A 15,288-nucleotide genomic window follows, 5' to 3' on the forward strand; every position below is an offset into this window, starting at 1 on the left:
GGTTGTTATTATCGACAGGCTGATTAATCGTTCGGGTTCGAGGCGCTTGTTTTGACCTGATGTAGATAACGTGATGGAGTCTGTATTTTGTGTCTTATTTTGAAATTGACCTCACTTCCTGTCTGGCTCGTTCTGTCCTGTCCAGCTTCACGCACACAGACGCGCTGCTTGTCAAAAGGCAAGGTAGACCGCTGCTTGGGACCCCAGACCAGTAGGGGGGCCCATGAGGGCTAAGGGCCATGAGGGGCCATGAGCCCCCCCCCCCCGACTGTCAGTGAAAGTCAACAAAGGATGAAGAAGAGGAATTATCTGTCTGTAGCAGAAAAGAGGAAGAGAAGTAAGTGCTGGGACACTTAGAAACTTAAAAACTTAAAAAAAGTATTTATTTATTTGCGGTTGGTTTAAGTCCAATCAACATGGAGGAGTGTTTATGTTCTAACGTTCTTTACATTTCTAATGTTTGTGTTAAAGTGAAATCTGCTCGTGCTGCGTTCGAGTCTCTTAAAGCTGAAGGGAAATCTTGTGTTGCTGCAATCTTTTCAATATGAGCTGCATTAATCCTTCGGGAGGGGTGAAGACCACAGTATTTGGTTTTGCAAACAAGCTACACACACACACACACACACACACACACACACACACACACACACACACACACACACACACACACACACACACACTGCTGTTTACTTTAAGCATGCATACACACCCTCAGACTCTCACAGTGGAGTGAAAGCAGGTTCAGGTACTCACACTCGCTGTATTTCTGCAACTGTCCGAACTCAGCGGGACTCAGGCAGACCCAGCTCCCGTCTCCCATGCTGCCTGAAGCCGGGGGGGGGGGGGGGGCGCTCCTCTGTGTCAGCGAGTTTGTTGTCCTTGAATGCCTCTCTGGGGATTGATGGTTATCCTTGAATCAGGTTGAGAAATAAAACTAAGAGGAAGAGCTTTTGGGAAGTCATCTCTGACTCTGAGGTCAAACAGGAGGCAGCAGGTGGAAGAAGCTGCTGATATTCTGTCACGTGTTTTCAGCCTCTAGCCGCGGATCCTGGAGGAGGCTGGGGGTCCTCAAATATCCAAATCGTCAAGTTTAAAAAGGTGTCGAGGTTGGCACAAGGCTGCTCTGTGATCTGTGAGGAGAAAGAAACAAATGAAAGACGGAGAGAAAAAACCAACCGTCACAGCAGCTGAATGAAAAGATATACTGAAGGGTTTACAGTCATAACAGACAATATGTCACCTCTCAGTCATTTAAAGGAAGGAGAGGCGAGCAGAAGGGAGGACACGGACAGACTGTGGTCAGATTCAGTGACATGAGGGAGACGTGAAACAGAAATCGTGGTAAATAAACTCAAAGAGCTTTTACACCTCAGGTCACAGTATGAACTCATCTGTTCATACGCATTCATTGCCTGCTCCACTTTTCAGAAAATGTGTGCTCAAACAGGCTGTTTGGAGATGTTCCCTTCATGACATCACAAAGGGCAGTAGCCCCTCCCCCAGGTGGGTGACACTCCCACAGCTAGGTGTTTGTTCTGCCCTCTGAGTCTGCCTTCTCACCGTAAACAATAGGACATGGAGCCAGAAAGCAGCGAGTACACCCGAGCCCTTCCAGAGAGGGGGCGTGGTCAGACACAGCTCATTTACATATTTAAAGCTACAGACACAGAAACAGCCTGTTCTGAGCAGGGCTGAAATAGAGGGGTTTATAGACATGATCAAATACAGGATCAGAGTGGATTTACAACAACACACTTCACACACATGATGAAGAGGAGCGAGGACACTGATTTCACCTGAAGAAGAGGAGGAGGAGGTCATGTGACCTTTAACTTATCCTAATAAAATACACAATCTAATCTTCATCATTTAAACTACTTTTAAACTTACTATTTGAAATGTTTAACACAGAAAGTCATGTGACAGCGGATCAGCTGTTTGGTCCCTCCGTACGGTTCAGGATCACTCTGTCCTTTCACATCGAGTGTCCCCCCCCCCCCCTCCTCCGCCCCCCCTCTTCTGTCTGATGGGCTCTTCCCTCCTGGACAACATGGCAGACAGCTGTTGGCACGCACTAATGTGCTGCACATGTTTTAGTGATGTTACTAACAGAGGGAACAACGATGTGTGTGTGTGTGTGTGTGTGTGTGTGTGTGTGTGTGTAGGTGTGTGTGTGTGTGTGTGTGTGGGGGGGGGGGTCTACATGTATACACAGTGTGAGGCCGACCGGGGGAGATGCAGATAGAAGCACGTGCAAACAGAGCGAGCAGGGCCTCCCCCTCTGTGCAGAGAGGGATTCTGTTTTGCTCCCAAGGTTGCCCGGCAACTATGACGTCACTGAGCGCTCGACAAAGAGAAGCACGGAAACAGATAAAAACACAGAGAAGAAGAAGAGAGAGGGTACTACGGACGCAGCGAGCAGATGTGACTCCATGATACATGCAGCAGCTACTCCGCTCACACTCTGCAGCCTCGTCACAGACTGCTCACCTGAACACCTTACCTGTCTTTATTGAAGGTGATAATAACAGCCTGTGAAGCTCCTGTGCTGGCTGAAATAAGATGACTCTCACACTTTGATTTCATTATCCAGGTGTTCACTAACTAACTCTTCTAATGTGAGTTCAGACCGAGCCGCGCCCGCCTCACCTGCTCCTTCCCCTCACACACCTGTTCCCCGTTGGCTGACGAGCTCCCTGCTCTGTCACATGCCTCGCACTAGAAGGTGTTTTAAATGTGAGAGCCCAAACATGTCGACCAATCGTGACAGAGTTAACAGCTGTGTGGAGAGCAACGGGACGAGCAAACTTAACAAACCTGACAGGACGGGAACATCTGGAGAGATAATCTGACCTTTGCTGGTTTTGATTGGAAAGGGGGGGGGGGGGGGGGTCAGGCCCAAAATAAGCCCAATAATGTAGTAGAGTGAACCTCGCTTCAGCACAGTACATCCATGCATACATGTCAGGTAAAGCTTCAGAGTCAGAGGGGCCAATGTTTTGAATTTGCAGCACCATTTTAAACACTATGAGTTTCATCTTCTGATTAAATAACACATTTAAACACATCCATAGTTTCAGACATGCCTTTAAATTCTGCAAGCTGCAGATGGACCATTTAATTGAGTCCAGTAAAGCAGTCCGGCCTGCAGTGGTTGTGTCTGCACATTCAGCAGCGAGAGCTGATCCAAGACATGAAGCGTGTGGAGAGAGCGCCACTGCCAAATTAGGATCCTGATGATGATCGCAGCGATAACACTGAAGAGGAGGGAAAGTAAACAGAAAGCGGAGCTCTGGTTTAATTATGTTCACAGAGGAAACGATGGAGACGAGTCCGCAGGCTGCACCAGAGGAGACTCACGGATGTGTTTGGGTTGAAGGCTGAACAGGATGCCTCTAACCGTCGTTCCCCGTGCACAGAGCTGAGCAGGATGCTGCGGGCTCGGCGGCCCCTCGCTGCAGGAAGACGGTGTGGAAGACCTGATAGCAGCTCTCGACTCACACGCGCGTCGGCGGCAGGAAGCCGGTGTGACCATATGATTAAATGGATAGCAGCAGCTTCTCTATGTCAAACATCAGTCATTTACAGCACACGGATAATCTGCATGATCCAAGCATTGCTAAATATAGACCTCCCGCCATAAGTGGGTCGGGAGCTCACTGAACAACTCTGCAAACCTAGAAATGTCAGCCGGTTCACACCTGTGAGTGATGAGCCTGCTGTGTTTTTGTTAACGATCAGACAAATCTGCACCAGGACTCAGCGGCATCAGGGGAAGTCTTCAGAGCAGTGAAAGCAGTCTGTTTATTGGTTATCAGGAGGATCAAATGTCACGGTTTCACAGCCTGAGAGGTGAAGAGGACTCGCTGAGAGTCGAGTCAGCTCACAGCGAGCTGGGAAAAGAAAAATGAACATTCATCTCATTAAAAGTATGCATTCTGTCCAACGTCCAAAGAAACAGGACAAGTTCATTTTACACATGTTTTGGGAGCCAATCAGCTGCTAAAGTCTATAAATCAGACACATTTCCTTTTGGTGCGTGTGTGATTGTATCAGCTCTTCTTAAATAAAACGTAAACACAGAAGAACGACACTCAGACTCTGACAGCTAACAGACATTTTTATACTCTGTGGATGTGTGAAATCAGCTGCAGCTCGAGCTGACTGCCCAGATGTGCATTCACTCATTTATAACGTCAACTATACATGACATCCAACACGAGGGATTGTTGAAGCTTTGTGTCTGCAGTGTGAGCTGAGCAGCCTTTAGAAGCACACCTGCTGCAGCTTCGTGTAGGTCTGAAGAACAAGGAGTGTGAGTGGGCGGAGGCTTTTACTTCTTCCATCCTTCAGACCAGAGAGGGCCCATTCTTCAGGGTTATTCATTGAAGCACTTCAATCACGTTTTCCTCCGCTTTGTTCGCACAAATGAGACACTCGAGCAGCTCGTTAGGCTCTCTGTGCTCTTAAGGAGGCTTCTGCTAAAGAAAGCCCGTCTGATGACTGACATGACACCATCAGAACAGAGAGCAACATTTAGAGATGGCCCAGATTCAGACTCTGTCTGTATAATTAATGCGTCTGCAGATTATTTCATGCAGCAGATATTTCAGCGAACATGAAGAGAAGAACATCACACACCTCAAATTAACTTTTTGTCAGCGACGCTTTCTGGCTCGTCTTGTTTCAAATCATCTTGTAGATTGTTTTTGGCGTTCACACTTTTCATTTCTTCTCTCGGGCTTATTGCTGATTTGCTTTATCGCTTCCAAACGTTTTCTTTGCTGTGGATTAATAAAGATCTGAACTGAGCGAGAGAAGCCAACGCTCAATTCAATCAGAGGCTGCAGGAGGCCGCGTGCACGCTCTCCATGGAAAATAAAGAAGACTTCGTGACGACCACCACAAATGTACAGGATGGAGATTCTCCTAATTAAGAGTGTGGGAGTGAAGAACCTCTTTCAGTGCTTCAGGATGGACTTCTTTCAGTTTGACATTTTCAGTTTGGGGGCATCAAAGGGCAAACGCAAAGAGCACAGGGCAAAGAAAAAGTTCAAGACAAATTTAGAGGCTAATGTTGTTTCAGGGAGGGAGCTGCACGGGGGCACCGCTAACCTTAGGCGCTGCAGGCTGAGCTGCGTCTGTATACCATAAAAGGAGAGCTGCTGATGTGCTGTCAAGACCTGACGACTCATAACTGAACGCTAAATCACACACACACCATTCCTGCTGCCCGTCCAGGACAGTAGCTTCACTCTCTTTATCCCAGCTCACTGTCTCCACGGAGAAAATATCTGACAGAATCATCTCCGTGTTCAGGAAGCCGTCCGCTGAGCGTCACAGTTCTTTGAGTGCAGCAGGTGCACAACATCAAAATACAAATATTTACACTACAACCAGTAACAACCAGCCGGTGGCCTAGCGGTGAGGTCAGTCCCCCGTGTGTCCCTGCAGGGGGCGCTGGAGTCCCCCCTGTGTTCCTGCAGGGGGCGCTGGAGTCCCCCGTTTGTCCCTGCAGGGGGCGCTGGAGTCCCCCGTGTGTCCCTGCAGGGGGCGCTGGAGTCCCCCGTTTGTCCCTGCAGGGGGCGCTGGAGTCCCCCCTGTGTTCCTGCAGGGGGCGCTGGAGTCCCCCGTTTGTCCCTGCAGGGGGCGCTGGAGTCCCCCGTTTGTCCCTGCAGGGGGCGCTGGAGTCCCCCGTTTGTCCCTGCAGGGGGCGCTGGAGTCCCATGGATGGCGGTCTCCGTGCTGGAAATGCTGTCTCAGGCTAACTTTAAGTAAAGCAGAATCAGATGTTTGATTCTTCTTGAGGTCGTTGGCACCGACAGTCTAAACGCAGTGTCTCTTCAGTGTGAGTGTAATCCTGGTCATTTTGAAGTTGACGAGCACGGCGAGCAGATGTTGGTGTCACTGACGCTCAGACTGCGCGAGCTCGCTCTGGATTGATCTGCGATTAGCTCTGCTGCAGGCTCGCCTCTCATTGGACCGTGGCTTTCTGTTCTCCAAACCTGCTGGGGATGTAGCCTCACAAATACCACAAGTATTTATGGAAGGCATGGGCGTCATGGCAACCAGGGGAGCGCGTGTCAAGACGCAGAGAGGGAAGTGAGAGGCCAAACTAGAGACAACTGATTGTACAAACCTGATTTACCTTCCTGCCTCCTGGAGGAGACAGGTCAGTGTGTGAAGCATCATCTTAAAGATCTCCTTCTTAAAAACACATCAGTTTTTATTCATAAAGCACTTTTAAGACCGATTTGTTCTTCTGAACACTCGGCTGCTTAAACATGACACCACTGCTACAAACGTAACTACGGTGCTACTGAGAGCTCGACCAGCGTTGTGTACCGAGCCGGAGTGAAAACACACTCACACACTGCACCATGATCATCACACAGGAAGCTTACACAGCTTACACCTTTTCCCTCTGGGAGACCCCTCAAGTCTATTTTTGACAGAACGAAGGAGTCAAGCTGAACAGAACGACACGGACAGGAAGTCTGACAAGGAAACATCCGCTCAACTTCAAAATAAAACCCCACATACAGACTCCTGATCCTATTTCCATCACTTTATCAACATGATGCCATAACTGCTACATGTTGCTTTTTTTCTTCCTGTGATCTTGTAGTTCTCTGTGATCTTGTAGTTCTCTGTGATCTTGTAGTTCTTTGTGATCTTGTAGTTCTTCCTGTGATCTTGTAGTTCTCTGTGATCTTGTAGTTCTTCCTGTGATCTTGTAGTTCTTCTGTGATCTTGTAGTTCTCTGTGATTTTGTAGTTCTCTGTGATCTTGTAGTTCTCTGTGATCTTGTAGTTCTTCTGTGATCTTGTAGTTCTCTTGTGATGGGAGTACAGCTGATCATGACTGTGTTCAGGTTCCAGAAATTTTGCTGTTGTCTGTCAATGAATAAAGTTAAGGGTTCGGGACACACCCGTCTCTGATCAGAAAATCCCCGTCTGCACCGAGTAGGTTTGCACAGGTGTTAAAGTTAAAGTTTCGTACTGCGGCTTCACATCTGAATCTTTCCACCCGTCCATCTGCAAAGACGAGCATGCTTGTGTCTGCTGCAGGATGTGTCACCTGTGACTGAGAACTTCAAGGCGCTGAAGGGTCTCAAAGATGAGGATGATTTTTTAGCAACAAGGCAAAATCTCAAACCAGTCAAACCAATGAAGCCATCACAAATGCTCTGTGTGTCCCAGCCAGTGAAAGGGTGTCGTATGATGTCACAGCAGGCTGGTAACCATGAGACTAACAAGAGCTCTGCAACGTCTGCACAATATATTCCATTAGAGAGGGGAGGCCAGTCTGCAGGCTTCAATGCACTTCATTCAGAAACAACACTGGGAGTCGTGCAGCCCAAACTGGGAGAGTTACATCAGTCTGTGTTGGTTCAGGTCAGGCTGCTCAGACGAGCCTTCTGTAAGCTTCTGCTTCCTGTCATAGAATATTTTACATGAGCTGGAAGCTGCTTGTTTAGTCTTCGGAGCAGTAACGGACCGTACACAGTCCGAACACACGTGCTGGTATCAGATATAAAACAGCATGTTCACATACTGAGCACCTGGACTCAGACTCACGACAGACAGGAAGCTGGCTGCAGCGAGTGAGGAAGCAGAGAGTCCATCACACCCGAGCCTGAAGGTAGAGAGACACTTCAGTTATCACGAAGCTGACGATGATCTTCATCATCTAAATCAGACTCTCTGCTCCCGGCTCTGAGCTCGCTCGTCTGAAGAGACAGGGAGGAAAATAAAACAGGGACGCATCGATATCGGCCGTGATGACAGACATCGGCACGCCGGCAAATGATTTGGCACGACCCGATGACTGTCTGTTGTGTCACATGAATGTGACATCAACAACGGCCAACTGCTGATTGAGAGAATCAGGCCGACGTGTCAGACAGATCTGATACCGGGGTCAGCTGCTGTCTCTTTAAGGCCCCGCCTCTCCAGCTCTCTGGAAGCCTTCCCGAGCACGGCCGGACGCTGCAGGGCTGCGGTCTGGGAGAAGAGAGTCTATGTGAGAGGACTGAAGCCGTCCGTCTCTGAAATTCTTGGTTTCATATCGGGGAACTATGAACACGCTGTTTAGCGCCCCCTGCAGACTCACGCAGGGATTACTCCAACATACGCTTACCTCCGGATCTGAAACTTTGACCACACATTAGAGGCGTCACATTGCTGCTCCCTCAGCCTATCAGGGGGCTTCATGAGCTGCAAAAAGTCCACAGATTGAACCACAGCGATGACTCACAGCACTCAGGTCAGATTCCTGTTTAAAGCGTCTCTGAGCTCTCTGCTGTGATCTGGTGTGAAAGTTGCGATGCACTTCAAAGACATGAAATGGTTGTTGTAGAAGAGGATGTGGAGCCCCGTCATCTATCTGGGTCACATCAGAACTGAGAGGAATCATTGTGAGTGGGTCTGAGCACGCTCTCGTCCTAATCACAAAGATCCTCGTTCAGACAGGCGATTGTTCACCTCTTAATCCCAGTGATGAATTACTGTCTGCCGCTCACGGATCACCGTCAGGAGGCTTTCAGCACCATCTTCACAGCAGACCTGCGATGACCCTCCAGCGGGCCTCTCGCCATGAGAAACACAGTTTGCTGCTTACATCCTTCCTGGCAGCGAGCATGTGAGCTGAATATCTCAGCTTCCACACATCCATCCTCCTCGCTCTTCTCTTTGATGCTTCTCTCCTCCGTTCTCGCTGCTCTGCCCAGGCGGAGAATCTCACACGTTTATCAAAGACCCGAGTGGATGCTGTCGGGGCGTAAATAAGCATCACGTTTGCTGATTGCTTGATGAGATGTAATTAGGTGCGCCGACTGAAGATGAATCACGAGACGTCGGCTAAAGCGTCGCGCTGAAGGAGGCAGGCAGGGATTAAAGGTTGTGACACTACAGGGTGCAACACATCCTCAAACATCTGTTTGATTGTAGACCAAAAGATGGAGAAAAATATTTAGAATAAAACCTCCAGCATCTCAGTGTCTTGCCTCTTTTTTCATAAAATGAGACAAAGTCCGTGTGTACTCATCTCTGTGTGGAGGGTGGATGATTATGAGAATTGTTTCTGCAAAGAGTTTTTGTCCTTCTGCTTTCAATTCTCAAGCAAAGGTCACCTGAAGCGTGTTTTCAGCCTTCGCACCAAACAATGCATGCTTTATGTTTATCACCAGGAAGTAAAGCAGCTCAAGCTTCTCCATGAGGCTGTCACTGACTCCAGGTGATCCAGCTCTAGAGGAGGGAGAGCGACTCTGACACATCCACCCTCACGCTCTCTTCTCGTGTTGTTATAACCTTCTGCACCAGCGGGACAAGTTTGCTTGACATTTATAGCCGGGAAAAACAAACCACAAAGCCTTATCAGCGTCTCGGTTTCAGTTACAAAAACAGGCAAAATAACAAAAAGTTTGAGCGAGGTAAGGTTACACGTTCAGTCCTCCAGAGACGGAGAGCAGATTCTGCTGATCACTGGAGAGACAGACGAGACGGCAGAGATGACAACAAGCATGATGTGCAGCATGGAAGAAGAGAGCGGAGGAGTAACGTGTGTCCTACCTCTGCTCACTGCTGCTCTCCACGTAACATCCCTGTGTCAGTGTGAAGACCCGATCAGGCAGAGCGATGACGAGGGGCTCCGAGCCCGAGCGGTCTGCTTCCTGCTAAAGCAGGAGAGGAGTCGTCTGAGCTCTCACACACAACGAGGCTTCCTGCAGCACGACAGCAGAGGCACTGGAGGCTCAGCAGGGACGGCAGCAACATCCCTCCCATCCAGCCTGAATTAATTAAGCCTTTTTTCTCCCTCTGCTGCCCTCCCTCCCTCTCTCGCTGTCTCTCTAATTCTCCTGTGCGCATGGTTAAAGCTCTCTCTCTCTCTCTCTCTCTCTCTGCTTCCTCCCCTCTGTCTCCGATCATCGAGCTGAAAATGAGTCTCCCTTTTTTCTCCTCCATTTCACATTCTCCAGGCAGATATTTCCCCCCCTCGCTTCACGTCATTCAGAGGCTCAGAGCTCGGAGCCGCGCTTTCATCTTCTTCCTCTCGGACTGCGAAACGTCGAGCAGGACGAGGAGAAACTTTAGCTCTCATGTTTGTGCTGAAAGCTGCTGGGTCGTATTTTTAAATGTGTTTCATCAGTTCTACATAAAGGGAGTGAATGAAAGCCTCGGCCTCCGTGACGTAAACACACAAACGAGGAGTCAACGTTGGGATTGTTGCAGGTGAGGAGAACATTCGCTGTAAAGACTTCATAAAGTCATGTACTTTAGCTTCACACATCAACGTGTCAGGTCTCGCTCCGGGCGGTGCCAACCGGTTCAAACACGACGGGCCCGGAGAATTTGTTCGGCTCGTCTGGATTGTTGGCGGACGGCGATGACGACGGCGTGCGGGTTAAAGATGGAGCTCTCCCTGCTCGTCCACACCTCAGTCTCTCATCTCTTCCTGTTCCAACAGTTTATCTTCTCACTGTTATCCTTACATCATGTGTCTCTCACCCCCATCTCATGGCCCGTCCTCACACACACACACACACACACACACACACACACACACAACTCTTTAGGTGTCACTGCAACGTGTCGGCCTGTTGTTGTGCTGCCGGCTATTTCTGTAGTGAAGTCATTGATGAATAAAGCCAGCCGTCTTTCTGTCCTCCCTCACACACACACACACACACACACACAGACACACACACACACACACACACACACAGACACACACACACACACACACACACACACACACACACAGACACACACACAGACACACACACACACTTACTTCTTTGTCTTCCTTGCACACATGTGCTGCGTTGTTTCATTGAACAGCTGAGTCCCGCGTCGCTTCCTGTTTGTGTGCTCACAGAGGCCGGTCCCCAGAGGAGCGTGCGCTCCTTTCCCCCCTCCAGCTCACATTTCCGTCTTCCTGTCGCCTGGATGCTGCTCACACTCAGCCGCTCACTTTCAGCTAATAGAATCTGCGTCGCTCCTTGTTCATTTGTTCCTCTGTCTGATTCCAGCAGCAGAGCAGAGAGAGTCGTTTAAGCCTCGGGATAAATAGCTTCAAATCGTACAAATGAAAATATAATTACAAAGTTGAGTTTGAGAATCATGTTCCAGACTGTGCAGGTGAGGCTAATCACATCTTCTGGCTCCGCCCACCGCAGCAGCACACCTGTCAATCAGATCAGTAAACTGAACTGTGTGTGTGTGTGGGGGGGGGGGGGGGGGGGGGGGACAGATAAGACAGTGGATTGCATTAGAGTTGGGGAAAGAGAGAGTGGGGAATGACGAGCAGGAAAACAGCCACAGGTGGGATTTGAACCTTTCTTTCAGAGGTCAAAAGGTCATCAGTAATGACTTTTAAACTGCCCTCAGTTAAAGTGCGATTAGCTCTCCAAACATCGGGAAAGTTTTAGATGCTTCCTGTTTTATATATAAACGTTGAAACCCTCACTCATACGAGTAGAAGGTTTTGATGGCGTTGGGTTTCCAGTGACGCCCCTTGGTTCAGGACGGCGAGCGAGGACGAAACCTCCAGGAGCAGGCGTGATGTTAAAAAGGCGAGATGGTCTCTCCTGAACAGCGTGGAGGAATGTGATTGTGTTGGAAGAGAACAACACAAACCGCTCCAAGTTTCTACCACTTCCCAAAGAATGTCCGACATTCCCGGATAACTTTCAGCTGCTGCTCCGAGAGGAGGCCTGTTGAATGTCAGACATGATGACATCATGCTAACGGAAAAGGTCACGCCGTGGGTTTAAAGTCACATTTTGCTAATTGAAAAAAAAAAAAAAAAAAGCAATAATAGAGGAGGGAGGGAGCTTAGAGAGGGAAACAAAAGGCCCACAGATTATATTTGATAGGCGGACAAACAGGTTAAAAATAGCACGACGCTGCCTCTTCAGAAATCAGGAGCAGATTGTTCTCGTCTGATTCACGGACAATCCTCCGCTCCACGCCGGCGCTCACTAACTCAATCAGAAGTCTCCTTAGAAGAGCTGGTGAGAAAGTTCATCTGCCTCACAGTTTGATCGTTCTGGAAGGTTCTGGATATTTCCACGGTGTTGAGCGAAAACCTGAGAAAGGTTTGTGTGTGGTGACTTTGAGTCATTCAGACGGACAGACCGAGGTTCTCTGAGTACAACATGAAGGTGACCATGAAGACCTAAGACTAAAAAAAAACACGTCTGTTTTGATGCGTTTATTCTTGACGTCCAAAAGTGAAGCCGATGTGGACGAAGAGGTTGCAGACGGTCCGATGACGTGTCTGAATCTTCATCATGACCACAAAGCCTCCTCTTCTGAGTCCCAGATTGACTTTCTTTCCACCGTTAATCTGAAGTGTAGTGTGTGGGCTTGGACACAGGTGGTGTTTTTTTTTAACCGTCTAAGCGATGAAGTGAAGTGTTTGATTGGCAGGTCTGTGACTCCGCCCTGAAGATGTTGGCGTTAGAAAGGTCTTGTGGTGGGTGGGTTTCACTTCCTCTACGCTTCACCTTTCAGTCACACAGTTTCACTTCTGGACATTTTTAAACGCATGCAAAACAATGCGTGGACAACACACACACACACACACACACACACACACTCACACACACACTCACACACACACACACACACACACACACACACACAATAACAACCACGACAACTGCAAAACAGGAAGTGAGCGATAGTAACAGAATGACCGACAGCGGCGGTTTAAAAAGGAACGATACTGAGATTTCCCCTCCTCGGGTTCGAAGCTGTTTCTCGTCTTCACACTGAAAAAAGCTGATTATGTTTCCAAAGCAGGAGTCGTTCATTCATTCTTCCCCTTCTGTCCGACTTACTCATCTCAGCGCTGCTCATCTGCAGCGACACCTCCTCCACAGAGCATGAATCAATGTTCACGAAAAATCCGTTAGAGACGCTCTGCAGAGCGGCTGGAAACTTCAGCCTGTGTTTCACTCATGGCTGCTAAAAGAGCAGGTGAAGCATTCACCCCTCCATCACACACACACACACACACACACACACACACACACACACTCTTTGAAAAACTCACACCTTCAGGATTTGTTTTGCAGAATAGAAAATCCTTCAGTTTAGATTTGAAGGCTCGGCTGGAAAAAAAAAAAAAGACAAAGTAAGCAGCGAAGAACAGAAAACTGGAGGATGTTTGAAAACAGAATATGGAATAAAAATGGCCGTCCTGATCCAAACATGCATGAGAGGCTGCGCTGTAAGAACGTTCCCTGTGTGTGGACTCAGACGGAGCTGCATGTAAACACGATCAGGGATCTTTGCAGGAAAGTTCCACCCCGTTAAACGAGCTTCCCTTCATTAAGAACTGAGACGGATTAGAAGTCAAACACTCTGCAGAGAGGACATGAGAGCTGTAAATGTATGCAGCCGCTCCGGATCCATCACAGACAGCCAATAATGGGATTTATTTTAGGAATATTGAGCAGCCTGGACTTCCTCTGGGGGAGGAGTTAGCGCTCTCAGCTCCCCCCGCTGTCTTACGTTTCCTGGTTTTGGAGCCTTTTAAATCCTCTGACCTGGAGCACTCTGTGGATTCCTCTGTGTCGCTGCACGCCGACTGGACCGTCCGTCTCACCTGTAGACGCCGTGCACGGGCTCGACACGTGTGGCGATGAGGGAGAAAGTGAACCACAGGGAGGCGACTTCCCCTGATGGAGGACGAGACATTTGCTTGTCCAGTTACAGTGAGACATGTTACTTCCTGTCACGGTGGTATTAAAGCTCCAAAGGGGAGAAAGACGTGAAGGGTTAGCGTTAGCGCACAACGCAAGGTGTCATGGCGTGCCGATAAAACAAGACGATCGATCAGGTCGCACATAATCAATCTAAACATGCCGCCTTCTAAATAGGTAGGATCCATACCTGTTGTAATGATGACATGAATGCACTTAGGTACACATCAATCATTTACCCAGAAGCCTTCACTCCCTCTTCACCTCGCTCTGCTGAGAGCAGGCCAGTGGACGTCAGGATGAAGGTCAAAGGTCAGACTGCTGGAGTCAACCCTGCTCCACCGCTGACATACAGTTATTATCTTCACTGTGGAGCTCACATGAGTTCACACAAGACAGACTGTTAAAGGAGGCGGAGCCTAAACGCAGACGCTGATGACTCACAAGGGAGACGGATCCAGACAAGTGGAGTGAAAACAGACTAAGGAGGAAGGAGACAAGGACAAGAAACACTGAGGGCAAGACCTACAAAATAAAACAGGAAACACTAAAGACCTACAAAATAAAACAGGAAACACTAAAGACCTACAAAATAAAACAGGAAAGACGAAAGACCTACAAAATAAAACAGGAAACACTAAAGACCTACAAAATAAAACAGGAAACACTAAAGACCTACAAAATAAAACAGGAAAGACGAAAGACCTACAAAATAAAACAGGAAACACTAAAGACCTACAAAATAAAACAGGAAACACTAAAGACTAGAAAGATAAAATACGGCCGAGGGAAACTAGCAACACGAGACAAAATAAAACAGGAAGTGAAACCAAAACACTGAATGACAGAGCGGGGCTGAATTATCACCAGCAGGTTCACATTACCAACCGTGAGGTCACGTGACAACAAATCACTGCAGAAACACAACGATGCAGCACGAGAAGAAGAGAAGATGTTTTTCATACACTCGCAGTGTCTCTCATTAAGTCTTAATCTGAAACACGCAGTCTCTCCCAGATGGCCGCCTCGTGCAGGGTGGAGGAGAGAGCTGGGATGCAGAGGAGGCGTTGAAGGACACTAATATCAAGGATGGCTTTGATCCTACGAGGTAAATCCCTCTCTGATGTCACGGAGCCACTCCACACGCCGACTGTTAATGAAAAAACACCAGCCGCGTTCCTCCGTCATGCTGCATCGAGCGCCGAGTGGAGCTAATTTAGCAGCCGATTGAAATGAGGAAAGCGTGTTCAGAACGCTAACGACGTGTGTCCTCAGTGAATGTTCATGGAGACGTTGAAACACTGAACTGACCTTTTTGTGACAATCAGAACGATGAAAGGTTAAATCAACCCGTGTTCAAACGAGGGGAATTAAAGGACCAATCAGAGAGCTGCTCTCTTCCTGTGTGATCATGAAGGAAACCTGCTGTGTTGAAGCTTCTCTGACAACAATGCAGCAGCCAGTATGTCCTCCTTCTAACTTTAGATTCTGGATCTGATTGGACCCTTCTCTCCAACAGATACATATTGATTGTCCTTTGTGATGTGATCTCCAGTGTTTGTAAGACGTGGTCT

The 15,288-nt window shown here is 48.4% G+C and overlaps 1 long non-coding RNA gene across 1 annotated transcript in view; it reads right to left on the reverse strand.

Annotated features, from left to right (window-relative positions):
• Positions 1 to 9,843, reverse strand: part of LOC306833021 — a 13,894-nt gene extending 4,051 nt beyond the window's left edge. Inside the window, exons 1-2 of the long non-coding RNA XR_013780286.1 lie at positions 9,573 to 9,843; positions 754 to 1,130 (exon numbers count right to left, since the gene is read on the reverse strand). This is a non-coding gene — a long non-coding RNA (uncharacterized lncRNA). The remainder of the gene's footprint in view (positions 1 to 753; positions 1,131 to 9,572) is intronic.
• Positions 9,844 to 15,288: the final 5,445 nt, after the last annotated feature.

The sequence above is a fragment of the Symphodus melops genome (genome assembly GCF_947650265.1).
Source record: "Symphodus melops genome assembly, chromosome: 12".
Taxonomy (NCBI): Eukaryota; Metazoa; Chordata; class Actinopteri; order Labriformes; family Labridae; genus Symphodus; species Symphodus melops.